This window comes from Theobroma cacao, chromosome 2, assembly GCF_000208745.1.
Source record: "Theobroma cacao cultivar B97-61/B2 chromosome 2, Criollo_cocoa_genome_V2, whole genome shotgun sequence".
In the NCBI taxonomy this organism is placed as follows: Eukaryota; Viridiplantae; Streptophyta; class Magnoliopsida; order Malvales; family Malvaceae; genus Theobroma; species Theobroma cacao.
Window position 1 is genome coordinate 31894028 of NC_030851.1, and position 16600 is coordinate 31910627.

At 31.8% G+C, this 16600-nt stretch overlaps 1 long non-coding RNA gene across 1 annotated transcript; it reads right to left on the reverse strand.

Moving 5' to 3' along the window:
• Positions 8834–9525, reverse strand: LOC108660771. Its single transcript, XR_001926449.1, has 3 exons — positions 9258–9525; positions 9118–9162; positions 8834–8985 (listed from the first exon to the last, which is right to left on the reverse strand). It is a non-coding gene; the product is annotated as an uncharacterized LOC108660771 (long non-coding RNA).

Below are 16600 nucleotides of genomic sequence, written 5' to 3' on the forward strand. Positions count from 1 at the left end.
TAATCTCACCCCTCTTCCTATCCATTTTTCAAACTCAGGACAGTTTGTTGATAGTTGATTAAGACGAGAATTAATCTCGGAGTTGCATCATAAGAAGTAAGGGTTCGTAGCTCTACATCTTCTTGGTTACTTAGGGGCCCACGTGTCACTGTAAACGAAATTTCATACTTTAATTATCTTTATTACTATATGAATAAATTTATTTTACTCTTACGCTACAAAAGTTATTTTAGGAAGACTTTGAAAATATTGTGTTTTAAGAAAATAGAATATTTTATTTAATGTTTTTATTATATTCAAATAGTTATAATTTTACTTTAAACGAATGTTTTAAACTTCAAAATTTAATTTAAATCATGAAATATGTGTTTCCACTTACATATTACATTTTTTCGGATTTCGAAATTTCAAAAAAAAAATGACGAAAATGCCCCAGTGAGCTAGAAAATAATATTTTTATTGTTTTGTGTTGGAAACAACTTATGATTTCTTGAAATGTGAGATTTAATAACTGTCGCTCACCGGGGAGATGCGAAAGTTGATGCTAAGCCTTGCGGGGTTTCGATCGACATTCGGGGTAATGAGTGCTTATCGGGACGTCGCGGCGGTTGTCACGGGCCCGATGGGAGTTCCGGGTCGTGACATATTAAATCTCACATTTCAAAAAAAAATCATAAGTCATTTCCAAATCAAAACAATAAAATATTACTTTTTGGCTCACAGGGGTATTTTCATCATTTTTCTTTGAAAATACCGAAACTCGCCAAAAACATGGTGTAAAAGATAAATATATTCATACATATTTTAAATTAAATTATTGAAGAATAAAATTTCTTTTACAGTGATACGTGGGCTCCCAACTGACTAATAAAATGTAAGGTTACAAACTCTTACTTTCTAAGATGCAACTCCGAGATTAATTCTCGTCTTAATCAACTATCAACAAATTATCCTGGGCCTGAAAAATAGATAGGAAGAAGGGGTAAGATCATAAAATCCCAGTGAGTAGATAGACATCATCAAAATAATCTAAAGCCGAGTAATAGGAGACAATTAAAATAATTCATCCCAACCCATATAAATAATTGGATTTCATCTAATTACTCAACATGGCTTATGCACTTTTCAAAAACTTGGCCCTTGCCAAAAATCCATTCTCGGGGAGACCCGCGAAGGCATTTTACCGAGACCGCCAAAGCTGTTTATTGTCACACACACAAACACATTTCACCTCTGACAACACAGTCATTCCTCGACGTTGGCTGAGTCCCAGTTTCACGTGGTGGCCAGCATGAAGTGTACTCAAATCCTATCTCGGGAGTTCTCCTATGCGCCTCTCCAATCAAGGTAAGCTCAATAATTGGGAACCGTGCCCCTCTAATTAGGCTGGCCCACGAAACCCCCGTCACTGCAGTGCCGACTTTATAATCCACCCACCAATAAAATCACAATAGTATGACATGGCTCACTTAACACATTTAAGGCAAATCAAAGCAGTTCACATATTCTTGAAATCATAAAAATAACCAGTCATACCCACATTTATCATAAGCCATTTAATGTAAAATCATAGATAAACAACACAATCATAGTATAGGTCTCTAATTACTCTATTTTTGAAATCATTATTAAATTTGTAAAAATTTTATAAAATTATTTTATAAAATCTCATTTTCCCATAAAACACAATAATTTTCCAATTAAACCATTTTTTCATAAAATCACACAATTAAATAAATCTACTCTAGATAATTAAGACGATAGTAAGTTTACTCACTGTTCTAAGAGTCGATATACTCCTATTTTCAGTTCGCGGGTAGAGTCCTTTACCAGTATCTAATGGCTCACTGCCTAGCCATAATCCATGGCACATATTTCAATTAAATTGTGTCTAACAGTCATAAGCTATTTCAGGCTCGATATATATGCTTGATATGAAATGAAAAATGCACAGGTAGCCATCTAGACCCAGTATTGACCTAAGTCGATTTTTCATCCAATAAATAGGCCAATGCGTCCAATTTCACTCCAACTTTCTCCATTTCTTTTCCAATCCCTCAATTCACCAAGTACAACTAATTAACACACAATTAGGCAAATTTATCTTCACTTTTCTTCTTGGAACTTTCAGCCATTGAAGGTTCACGGGAAAAATTGATTCTTTTCTTGTTGTTTTGTTTCTAAACATGTTTAACTAACTCTAAACACCAACATAACTCAAAATCAAACAATTCCAACATCTTTCTCTCTCCATACCCATTTTGACCAGCCATAATTTCATCATGAAAACATGTAATTTAACCATGGAAATTAAGGAAAAATGCATGGGTAAGGTAAATCACTAGCAAAATCAAAGAAATTTTACCTTTGCTTGATCAAATCCTTGAATTCCAACACTTTCTCTTTGATTTTTCCCACCTAGGGTTTGTTCTTCCTTGGTTTCTCTTCTCTTCTGGTTTGGCTGATCACTATGGGAGAAATGGGCTGATTTTTTGCCTTTTTATAAAGAAATAATAAAATAATAAAAACATGACACATGGCATTTCTTTATTGGCTCAAATTTTAAATATTTGACTTTTAATTTTTTAATTCTCCACCACACATTTCTCATGTTTATCCATTTCCATGGTGAATAAAATCCCTTGGTCTTGACAAGTGTCAGAGGTGAAAATTTACCGATTTACCCCCGGGGTGGCAAAATTACCATTTCACCCTTATACTCTAAATTATACCGAAATTAAAATTTTTCACTTATAAACTTCAAATCATACTCCAATACTTAAATAATAGTCCAATAAGCCAAATGGACCAAAAGAAATCTTTTCTAAAAATTTTCATTTTGTCCCCAAGTGGCAAATGACCATTTTACCCCTAGATAATGAAAATTTCGGTTTGACTTCAAATTGATCCTCAAACTCCGAATTACCATTTTGAGTCATCTAGGAACTGTGAAACTCTTAATTTCACCTTAAAATTCCTATTTGAACTAGTTCGAGGCTTAATCGACTCAATAGCACCATTAGGGGCAATATCGTCTTTTAACGATTCCTCGAACTTTCTAAATCTGCAAACATTCTATTGAGCATATAAATGACGTCGTAATTATTTTATAGAACAAGGTTTGACAATTTGGATGTTAAAGTTTTAATGCTTCATGTTTGGATAATTATTTGGAATAATTATATTTTACTTTGTTATTATCCATATTTCATATTTCTCCTTGCAATGGTATTTGATCAAATATAAATTACGATTTATGTCAAATTAGTTTGATTAAAATAAACTTAATCAATTAAGATTAATCACCTAATTAAGTGACCTTACTTAAGATAAGATTTTAGTACAAGATCATGTATGTGATTAATTTATTAAAGGAATGAATATCGATTCATGTAATGATGCAACTTTCTTTTGAATAGAACATAAAAATGTTTATTCAAAAGAAGAAAGCAAAGTCATATTATGATATGATTTGGTCCATACTTCTCCAATACATTAAGCCCATAATGGTATTCTAGAACTAATACAATTCCAAGCATGCATTGGCATGTATGTATGTAACTTCGTGGAATATTCAAAAGAGTTTGAATATTACTCTCACAAAGAATCTTGAATTTAGCGGGAGCATGATGAAATTAAGAAAATAGTTTATTAATATTACTATGTTACATTGGAATTCAATACTAAAGATTTTGCGTTAAGTTGCATAATAAATATAATTGTATGAGAACTCCATGAATTAAGTAAGATACATTGAGATGTATTATTCATATTAAATGAATATACTAAATATGATTTAATTGAATTTCACACTTTATTCTATTTAATGAGATCCAAAATGTTGGATGTAATAGAATATGTTAATGTACTTTTCTCATACACATGAGAAAGTTAGTGGGAGTGAATATAGTTCTTTATTGATACAATTACATAAAATGTAATATGTGTATAAAGAAAAGGCCAAGTTTTAATACGTAATGGATGGCACAATAATATGTGACAAAATGCATGTGATGCATGAAGCATAGTCACGTTGGAATAGTTCCAAAGTTAGAAAAGGACTATGAACATGTATATAAATAAGGTCATATACATCCTATTGATAACTCTATTATATAAGTTATTTTGACACATTTTGGGGGCTTATGTAGTTAGATCTTTGAGATGTTAGGTTTAAATCATAGCATTTTAGGTGTTTTTCTAGTTTAAGTTTGATTACATATTGAGTAGTTAATTTAAGTTATTTTAGATAAATTTTATGTTAGTTTGTTTTAAATTACTTTAAGAGTAGTATTGGTAATTTCTCTTATTGCTTTTGTAGGAAGTTTAATGAAAAAGGCTTATTTGATGAAAATCTCTGCAAGTATAGTGATGGTTTTATTCATATATATATTTTGGTATTTTGACCATATATTTGTCTACAAAACTCCAAATGTAGTGATTCTTTAACCATTAGACCTCTAAGAGGAAGGGCTATATGTTTACCACTTCATCCAATTTGAATTGGATTGTGATCCAAATATTTGTCTAAATCAGAGCACTGTAGCAGTACGCATGGACTGAACATGATGCAGGATTTGGAACATATCTTTCAATCCAGAGTCCAATTGATATTATTCTTAATCCATTGAAAAGATAAGAGACAAAGCTACAACTTTGATGTTTTTCACTTTTCCCAGTTCAGAATAGATTAGGGTGAAAATCACATTCGAAGTTGATAGACCACCGTAGCATTGGGAGAACAAGGCTACAGTGCTAGTGAAAAGAAGCTCACCATACAATTTTCCCTAGAGTTCAGCGCTACAACACTGGAGAAGGAGAACTGCATGCTACTGTAACAAAAAAAAAATCCAACGCCGTAGCACCAATAAATCAAAGCCGCAGCGTTATGTGATTTTCCAAAAATAAAAATTTGACGGGATTTTAGAAATTAGGTTACTTGGTGCCCATTTAAAGGACATTTTTCAAAGGTTTTAAGGGGAGGCAGCAACCAACTATTCTGGAGATTTGAAGCCAAGAACAAAGCAAGAAAACAAGAGAATTTGAGAAAAAATTGAGATCATAAAGCTTTAATACTTAGTTTTTCTCTCTACTTTTGTGTTTCTTTTATTTTCATTGACTTGGATTCATAGCTAAATTTCTTTGGATGTTGTTTTTATTAGTTATTATGAGTTAAATTATCTTTTTGGGATTGTGGTGGATTTTAACATGTAGTTTGAATATTAGTTTCTCTTTTATTTATCATGAATAGGTGTACTTTTGCTTATTCAAATTTGTTGTTAATGCTTTTGATTGTTTGGCCAACAATTAAATGATTTGTGAATCTAATTGAGACTCGACAGAGAGATTTTAGATTGGACTAAGGTTTGAATAGTATATGTTCATGTCACTTAGGTGATCTGATTCGCGATTCGAGTAGACATATGCCAATTGCCATACATATCCACATTAGGACACTTGCTTAATGAACTTAATTTAATTGATTCCTATAGATATATAGTGAACTAATTAGGTTAGGTATTTGTACAAGCAACTTGATGGAGACTTGTCCATAGCTTTGGATTCTAGGTTAGGAAAATCACCCAAGAAAGATAAATAACAAGAAAAGCTAGTGTTAGATGAAATGTTGAATGAACCCATAATCCTAAGTCTTTAATATATTGCTTTTCTTAACTTATTTAGTTTGTTAGTTTATTTCGTGTTGATTTTTAATTTTTTAATTAGTTTTTCTTCAATTTTTGAATTACTTAAATAAAATTAATTTGTTTTATAATTTTAGTAATTAGTGAAACTTTAAGAACAAATCTCCATGGGAACGATGCTCTACTTTATCACCATATTACTTGTTCGATACATATACTTGCACGTGCAAAATAGACAACACCTATTAAAGGCTCGAGTAGGAGGATATTTAGATCTCTAGCTCATGGAACTAATAAAAGGTTCTAGCCATTATTAATATAACAATGGAGCCACACCAAGAACCTAAGTCTCATTAGGTCTAAATATAGTAATATGACGAGATATTGTGACATCACAAAGACAAGAGCAAAAAACCACATTAAAGGGTACAAACGAGTCTATAAAGAGACACGGTTGCTAAATGGATTGGATCCACATTGTAACGAGGTAGCAATTGGCTTTATGCTAGTGGAAGAATGTTGGGATGAGCCCTACAGCCAATTGAGATTGGTCAAGACTTGGTTCCAATCATGCAATGATATCATTCATATTGAATGATTAAAGGTTTTTCTTCATCAATAAGAAATTAATTATAATGAGTTATAAGTCTAATTAGATGAAGTCCATAAGATTAATATGCCTTGCAAAGGAACTGTAACGGGTTGTAGTTATGAGATCTTTATGCATCAAAGCATAATCTCAAAATATTCTTAGTCAATGTTAACATTGAGACTGGACATTAATGATGTTTAGAGATTGGTACATTCTATGTTCTTTAATTTGAAAGAAAGCAATCAATCTCATAGATTGAAGTATTGAGATACTTGGAACTAGAATGTAGGTGTTTGCTTAGAAGAGCAAGTTCACTAACCACAACCTGCCATGAGAAATGCATTTGGTAATACACTCTAGTGTCTATGTAGCACTTCTTATGTGTCAATCACGTAAATACTTCCTAGACTTGAGACACAAGGTTGTCTTATATGTGGAATGCTATACTTTAATTTCATTCTTATGGGTGCCTAACCAAGGATTCCTATATGGGATGCTTTTGGGTATAGTATGAAGCATATGAATGCAAATGACTAGTCAAGATAGGAATCATCACCTCAAGTAGTTTTAGAGGACATATCCTCTCAGCTCTTAGTTAACATTAGCTTACTAAACTCCTTGGCTAAGGTGACTTGGAGATTTGAAAAATGTTACATAAGTTTCTATAAAGCTAATGCTATAACTGCAGGAATGAATATGGAGGTCAATAAGAGTGGACATTGTACCAAGCTTTTATCATTTCTGAGATATTTGATGAGAGAATGAATTACGCTAATAGATTATATACTAAACGGTTGTCAAAGAACCTTTTGATTCTCCTAACAATTTGATGGCCATGATGCATTGCTAGATGCTAATCTTGGTCTATGAAATTATTTATAAATTAATTGATTAAAATTTATATTAATCAATTAAGTTATTAATCAATTCCATTGCCAACATGTTAGAAACCTAATGGGTCACACACAATTATTGCATTTGAATTAAATTGAGAGAGTGATGATTTAAGTTAAACTTAAATCACATGCTAGGTAATTAACTTCTATCAACTTAATTAAAAAAAAGTTTAATTAAGTTTTGGGCATAATATATAAATGGTTATAATTATAATACTGAAATTGCAATAATATAAAGGAAATTATTTCAATTTAATTTTCATTGGGCTTATTTAAAATAGTTTAATTAAGTCATTGGCCTATATTATAATGAGTTATAATTTGGAGGGCTTTATTGCAAAATTAAAGTTAATTTTAACCTATCTATATAAATCACGCTTAACTATTTTTCCACATATATGAAGAAAAAGAGTTGTCAAAAAAGTAAAAAAAAAAGGTTTTCTCCTTGTGTGCCATCATTTACTTTGTGAAGAAGAAAAATTGTTTTTGAAGAAAATTTTCAAGTGTGTGATTTGGCCATCCTTGTGTGAAGTGGAAAAGGACAAATGTTGTTCCCTTTTGCTACCAAAAAAGTATAGTTAAAATCTCCCTCCTTTCCTATAAGGTTCGAGTGAAATTGTATGTCTGATTGTTGGCGGCCAAGTGCTTGATTAGCTAAGGTTATTGCTTCTTGTGGTGTTCAGGGGTTGCATTGAGGAGATTTCTATTTCGATTAGGAGAACGTTGACAAGGTTCAGTTCGATTTTATGATTTCATATGTCATTCTATGTGTTAAAATATCACCATGGTGATCCGTGTGTGAAGGTATGTTTTGTTTTTAAAATTTTTAATTTTCTTTTCATTGCGTAATTTCGAGCATGCCGTCAATAGCCAAACCCAACACATGGTGCTTAGGTGGCATCATGTTTTGTTGACGAGTTGGTCTTTTTATTTTTATGGATGTTTAAATATGCTTTTGATAATTTAACCCACATTTAGCATTTACCTTATGAATGCTAGGGTTTAATATGCAAAGGTAACTTAAGAGCCTATATGGATACTTAAAGGTGTAGACAAATGATCATATGAGATGCTGAATGAGTTTTGATTCTGATTTTATTAATGAATAAATGCACTTATATTGTTTATCATGAAAAGCTCCATAACTATGTATAGTTGCCTACGAATGTATGCATGTGAATGATAAATTGACTGCTTTGTATATGTACATATAATTAGAGTTGTGCAAACGGGTAGTTCGGTTAATTCGGTTACTGGATATCTAGCAACCGAATTAACCGAACTAACCGAAATCGAACTAACTCGGTTAGTTCAGTTCGGTTACCAAAAATCGAACTTAATTTTTTTTTACAAAACAAAAAATTAAATGTTATTTACTCTCTTTCGGCACCTCTTTACTCCCAAATGAGGCTTTTGTAACAAAATATATGAAACAAAGGTACAGTCAACTTTAATGGAGACACAAAAATATACACAAAAATGTCCAGTACCCCAAAAGTTCCTACAACTCCCCTGAATATATTCAAGAAATAGAGCAAGAAATATCCCACAGCAGCACAACTATAACCAAAAATCAGGGAAAGATGCTGCACTTTTACAACAATTCAGATATGCAAAACGAAAAAAGGACCTGCATCATTTCGATCCTTATAAATTTCAACATAGTAGAAAAGCAAAAGATCCAACAACAATAAGAACATCCAACAACTAACAACTACCATTACTGTCATGATAATTAAACATACAAAACAACAACAGAGGGGGGTTCAGATGGAAGGAAAGATGTAGGAGACAAGAGTGGTGCAACAAAGGGAAGTGCAATGGCAGGTGCTTGGGTTGGATTTTCAACAGCAACCTAAAATATAAAATTCAAGAATAAAGACTATCAATAAAGGCTAAACTTTTTCAAGAATACAATAATATAAAATTATTAATTTGATAAATATTTAGGAGTATATTTATCAAGTACTAAACCTTACTTGATTACCTTAAAGATTATCAAGTACATTGTCCACTGCAATCTTTGACAACTCTACAATACATAAACAATAATGTAAGAAATAAAACAATAACATATTAACAATTGAAAGAGCAAAAATGAAATGATGATATAAATAAAATACTTACCTTCATCAACTTTCTCAAGCTCTGCCAAATCATTCTCAGTGTCATGAAGATAATAGAAAGGTCCACGTAGCCAATCTTGAGCACAAATAAGAGCTTGCACCATCTTAGGCATTAAAGAACTCCTATATGCATCAAGCACACGACCATCGGTGCTAAAAGCTGATTCCGAAGCAATTGTGGATGGAGGAATCGCTAATACATCACGAGCTAGTAGGGCAAGAGTAGGATACCTATGACTATTGAGTTTCCACCAAATGAAAACATTAAAGTCATCATTATCGGCTGCATCAGGCTCATTTAAACTCAAATACTTCTCAAATTCTGACTTATCCTCTTCCCTACCAATTGCAATCTTATATCTCTTAAATTCATTCAAAAGAGCAACACTAGCACTGGAGTCAACATCATCATTAAATTCTGAAATTTGGCTCACTTGGGATTGGCTATTGTCACCAACTTTCTCAAGAGGAGGTTGTACATTTTTCTGGTATTCAACAAGCAACTCTTCCATTGTTTTCTTCAAACTCACACAAATCGATGAAGCCTGCTCATTCAAATACATTTTCCTCAAACAAAACTCCACAAATACAAGTTTCTTCCTTGGATCAAGAACAGAGGCAACATAAAGCAGCTTATTCATTTTTTCTATATTTCCCCAATACTTATCAAATTTCTCTTTCATTTTCTTTGCCATTGTTTGCAACTCAACATCAGGATGCCTTTGTCTATCTCTCAAAATGCAATAAATACCACAAATATCATCAAGAAAAGCATTAATAGTGGCATAAGAAGTACCTGAAACTTTTACTGTGAGTGTGTAAAAATGTTTCAAGAAAAGATTCAACCTCCTAACATTTTCCCAATCCTCATGTTCAGGTATCCCATCTCTCATCAACAAATCAGTTCTATATTGAGAATCAGCTTCCTCAAATAAAGTAAAGGCTTCTTCAAACTTTTGAGCTGTTTCTAACATCAAGTAAGTGGAGTTCCATCGAGTACTAACATCCAAACACAACAAATTTTTTGATTAAATATTTGCAGACTCAACACATTCCTTGAACTTTGCTAACCTAGCAGGTGACTGTCTCACATATCTAACTGCCCCTCTGATACAAGCAATTGAATTATTCATTTCCTTTAATCCATCAGTGACAATGAGATTAATGATATGTGCAATGCATCTCATATGTAGGAATTTGCTTTCTAAAAAGCTATTTCCTAAAAAGTTCAATTTTTTCTTCAAATATGTTATTGCAACATCATTGGAACTAGCATTATCAACAGTAATAGTGAAAACCTTACTAATCCCCCAATCACGCAAACATTTATCAATCATTTTTCCAATGGCCTCACCTTTGTGACTATAAATGGGACAAAAGTTTAAAATTATCTTGTGTAATTTCCAATCATTGTCTATAAAGTGAACCGTAAGACACAAATAATTCTCTCTTTGAATTGATGTCCATGTGTCTGTGGTCAGAGAAACTCTAAAAGAATATGTTCTCAATATATACTTGAAATGGTTCTTTCCATCAACAAAAATGTTAAAGCAATCTCTAGCAACAGTCCATCGTGATGGCACAATAAATCTAAGACATGAAGTTGCCACGAATTCCTTAAATCCTTCCCCTTCTACAAATCTGAAAGGTAACTCATCTCTAATGATCATCTTAGCTAGAGACTTTCTAATGGCTTCTTGACTAAATTTCCAAGTTCCTATGGACCCGATCTGATTGAAAAGCTAACTCAGTTTGAGTAGAATCATTAGCAGAACTAGGAAGCTTTTTGCAAGAATTCATGTGATTTTTCAATGAAGTTGTGCCATTATATTTAGTATTAGCAAAAAGTACCCTATCACAATAATTACATCTAGCTTTTTGTTCACCTTTATCATTGACGAATCTGGTGAAGTGTTTCCAAACTTCAGACCTCGGTGGAAGTGCTTTCCGTTTCTTAGAATTGACAGCATCACTTTCATTAGTGGAGATTATAGTTTGCTGTGTAGTTGGTGTTGGTGACACTGACGACATGGCAATAGGAGTAGATTGCGTAGCAGCATCACTAGGAGTAGAAGCTGGAGCTGGATTATCGCTTTCACTTGCCATTGAAATCTTTAACCTGTCACTCAAAAAAATTAATTAATTAGCAAATTTGTCATGATAACTTTTTGTTGGAAAAAATTAAATGCTAAAAAATTTGTAAAAGGAACAATGGGCTAAACTTAATCAATCAACTTTACACCTTGAAACATAAGAAAAAGAAAATATCAGTCAAAGAACCTATAACTATGTTAGACATGTAAAATGGAAGGAAAAAATGATATCAGTCAAAGAAAATATCAGACTTTTTACTTCTAATTGTTAAGAGCTTAAGTGTGTTCTAACTAAATGGTTGTCCATTGAATTCAAATGAGAAAATTCGTCTTGTATTCAAAGATTAATTGCTCAAGGGAGCTTGAAATAGTAAGTGAACATAAATGTCATGCCAATATTTTCATTTTAATATTGATGGAAGAAAAAATTAACGTATAGTACTATCACATTCAATAAATCAAATTTGTGCTTATATTATATTGGAGGAAATTAAAAATAAATGTCATAGTTATTAAAATCATAGCATTAACTTTTAATTGTTTAGTAAATTTATTTAATCATACCATCTAATGAGTAAACAGTAATCACACTATCAATATTTTATTTTCTAAACATGTTGGAAACTTGGAATTGTTGAATGAAATGAGATTGAGCTTTTAACTATTAAGAAAGCTTTCTTGATTTTTGCTGAATCCAAATGGGTTTCTTTTTATAGGTTATTGATAGAAAGAGTCCATTAATGCAGTGGGATGGGTTAAAAATCCAAGTTCTACTCCATGAAGATTACGTTCCCATTATCCCATATGAGGTTCATTGAATAAGGATGTAAGGTATGCATCCATGGAGCTTAAGTGTATGTTTGGGGAAGGTATACTACATTCTATGTAATGAAACATTCCAATTTCAATAAATAAAAATGGACATTTACTAATATTTATCTTATTTAATTTTGTTAAAACTTTTATACAATTATTATCGACAGAATTTAATTTCTTAAATGTAAAATCATTACTGTCATGATAATTAAATATACCAAAGAATCAATCAAAATCGAACAAAAAAAATACAAGTAAAATTTTTCACAAGTTTAGAATCTTGGCCTTTTCAAGTCTGTTATTACATGTCCAGGCAACTTCCAAAGGAAATTAATGCATTTGATGTTCGTTTGTGTAACTAACAACTATCATATCATGCATCCATCTCTCAAAGCCAGTTAAAACACATATGGCGGATTACTTCAATTTTTTACACTGAAAAACAGAGAATAGCCATGTCTAATCATGACCGCCCTTCCTTGATTATCCATGTTTATAGATATTAACATAATTCTAGAAAATTATATTAACTATGATATTAACAAGTAAAATGGAAGAAAAATTTTGGCTAAAAATATGATATTTACTTGTGAAAGAGTTAAAACTTGATGGCTAGAGTCTTGTTTTCCTGCAATAAAAAAAAGTAGATAAATCAGACCTCATTGAACCCTAAACCCAAATCAAGGAAACCCAGATTTGAAGAAGAGAAAGAAAAAGAAGAAAAACCCTAACCCAAATAAGAAAAAAAGTAAAAAATAAAAATTAAAGAAAAAGAGAAAGAAGAAAGACTAAGCAAAAACTCTGAGTTGAAAAAGAAAAAATCAAATTTGAATAATAGGGCTTACCGATTGAGATGGAAATCTGAGAGAGAGAGCCTTTGAAATCGGCGATCACTGTGGTGCGTATGTGTGAGAGTTTGAGAGAAAGCCTTCGAAGATGGACTGGAGATGAACTGGAGAAGAGAAAGCGAAAAGTGGAGATGGACGGCTCACAGGGGACAGATTCGCCTGAAGATGGACTGGAGATGGAAGGCTCAAGGGGGGACAGCAGAAACCATAAGGCAAAAAGGCTGAAAGGGATAACTGAGATTGGGAATATTTAGATTTAATAGTTTTTTAGGTAAAATGTCTAAAATGCCCTTCGGTTAGTTCGGTTAGAAAAATGTCTAACCGAAGTAATTATACTAACCGAACTATTATAACCGAAATAATCGAAAAATCGATCTAACCAAACCAAAAAAACTGAACTCATTTCGGTTCGATTCGGTTGTTCGGGTCGGTTCCAATTTGCTCACCCCTACATATAATGATATTGCTTAATGAATCTTAATGTAATGAATGGATGGAAAGAGACTTACTTAGGCCTAGCGAGCTATTCCCATCTAGGTTTATACGCCAATCACGATCCCTCCACAAAACGGGATGTGATAGGTTCGCATCCATATTGGCTTTTCTAAGTATATGTGACATCTTCCACTCCATTGTCTATCCTTTAAGTCTCCTTAAATGTAGTAACTTTTTTTATAATCTCCATGGGCACCCTTAGCATTATTGGTCCACAGCAACCACATTTGTAAATTCACTTTCTATCTATATTTTGAAAGCTATGCTCCTGTTCGATGCAACAAAAATGATAAAAGCTTTTCTAATCACTAGAATCTTTGCTAATTAGAATCACCAATCCCAATGGATTTAGAAAACATACCTTTTATATTCCTATTTTTATGGAACCCCATTTTTTACGTAAAGATAGATTTGTAACTTAGCTTAGTGAGTTGGTAATTTGATGTTTTGAACATGATTTATAAACATTTATAACTTGGAAAAACATAGGAATTTATGCCAAATCAATTTACTTGAAATATAGGACTCAAGGAAGACCAAAAAAATTAATTTTAGTCTTAGAAATTGCATTTTGGAGCAAAGGTATCAATATTTGTTCTTGAAGTATCAATACTTAAAGCCCTGAAGTGCATCCTTATGAACATGTATCAATACTTGTTCATAAAGTATTGATACCCATACCTAGAACAAAAAGTATTAGTACTTGTCCAAAGGTATCAATACCTACGTCACAAATTTGAAAACATTAAGGTATTTCAGACTTTTCCATCAATAAAATAGAGCCCTAAAACCTTAGACTTTTCCCTATTTGGCTAAAAACATTAATTTTCCAAAACCCAGCCATCTTTTCCTTTTTTTTCTCTTTAAACCCTCTATTATCCTTGCAAATCATTTAAAGCTACAAATTCAGATTTGAGGTTAGATTTTGATTTTAAGTTCATTTAGAGCTAAGGTTTCACCATTTCCAAACAACTAATCTTGGTTTATGATTTCCATAAATTTTGGTTAATTAAAAATTTGTTTTTCTTCTTAAAAATGTAGGTTTTGGTTTTGTTTTGGTACACTCAATTGCACCAAGGTAAAGTTACTTTTGGTTTTGTTTTGGTACACTCAATTGCACCAAGGTAAAGTTACTCTAGACTCTAGTTACTTAAAGCTTAATCGTTTAGTTAGGGATAGATTTAGATGTTGATTGTAGATTTTAATTAAGTTAAGAAGGTTCCATTTAATCAAACTTATAACAAAACAAGTGATTATGAATTAAATATATTTGTATAATCAAACAAGGTCAATAGAAAATGAATAAATTTAAGAATTGTACTTTGATTTAAGCCCCCACACAAAAGATTACAATCTTGCACTAAATCAAGCTACAATTGTTAATTAAGAAATGGTTTTAGCACATGCTTTATTGGATTAATTAGATATTAATTTTATCGGTCAAAGGTTCTTATGAAATCTCATCCAAGAGAATAACTCTTCCATCATTTTCAATTTGATTTCATGTTTTGAATCTAATTAAATAGACTCATGCTATATTTATATCTTAATTTAATAAATTTGAGATTTTTTTATTACAGTTCTAAAAAATGGATAAGTTTTTGTCAAATTTCTGATATGTACATAAATTGTTCATTTTTTAATCTGACTTTTCTAGATTCTTCCTTCAATCAAGCTCAAAAAACTATACGACATGGTGATAAAAAGCTCTATTTTTTATCATAGTCAACATCGGCATGCATGTGAACAATAATCTTACTTCATCCAAATCTTATCATGTTGTTTTTCTATTAGCCAATTTCATTTCCTATTTCTATTTGTATCTCGTCAAGCATGCCATTGTGACTACGTATATACATAGAGATGACTCTGTTTTCTAACATATGGTTATAGCAGCAACATTGGATAGCCAACCATGGATATTTCTATGCTTTACATCGGTTACATTCTTTTATAGATTTTGTTTATGTTACCTCTCTCCATTTCATTTGAGCTCATAACCCTACAAAAAACCTTGGGTAATCCATCTTCATCATTTCCTCTTAACTTTCTCTTTAAGACAGCTTTTTCTACTTACCAAGTTTGCTTCACCATGTCTCAATGACTCAATCTGTTACACTTTCTTATACTTGTGTGTCAAAAATGTCTGAAAACAAATGAAATTTTGCTTGTCTTGTTGTTTAAGTTGGATGTTAGGTGCTATTAAAGAAGTTGGCATTTTTTAAAAAGTCAAGTTTTCGATGAAAGGTGTTAAGAGGAAAGGCATGCTTCAACAAGGTGGGTAGATACAATGGTTTTAATGATTTTGATATAAAAAGTATGTTTACTCTACAATCTCGCATTAAAATGTATTTCGATGAATTGTAATGTGAACTACGGTTTTTAAGTGTGTTTTAATGAAAGTTATATATGCTACGTAAATATGTCTATTATGTATTTATTTTTGTGCATGGGGAGCAAACACTTTCAATGTTTTGATACCTTAAAACCATGATTATTTGTCTATGGATTGATTGATTGTATGATTTCGATATTTGAAAGGAAAAATGATTCTCTTTGAATGGGCCATAGCATTGGGTCACTTTGTCTTCGAGATGTTTGATTATGTTGATGATAATGAGTTGTCTTGTCTTGACTCCTTTGATTTTGTTAGTGAATGGATTCACTCCTTTGATTTTGAAATGAGCTTTGGTTAATCTTAAAACTTTGAAAACGTTTTAATAAAGCCTATTAAATTAAGGACCTATAGCTAGTGATTGTAGACGGTAGCCATTGTGCACAATGTTTTTTATCCTTTGCGATTAGTGACTATATGTACCGAACCACATTAGTGCTATGGCATAATTTTGTCTTAATAGTTGATGCAATCTTACCTCCTTTGTTTTTCAGTCGATGGCTATATGCCTACAACTCATTTTGTTATTTCTTCTTCTTATTGGTACTCCACAACTTAATTGAATTTGATTTTGATATGTGACATTTGATGACTTTGAATTGGAATGATTATGGGCTCATTTTGAGAACTCAGAACAGTATTCTAGGCTAAAAAACTAGATTTTGTGAAGTAGGTATCGAGACTTCAAGATGAAGTA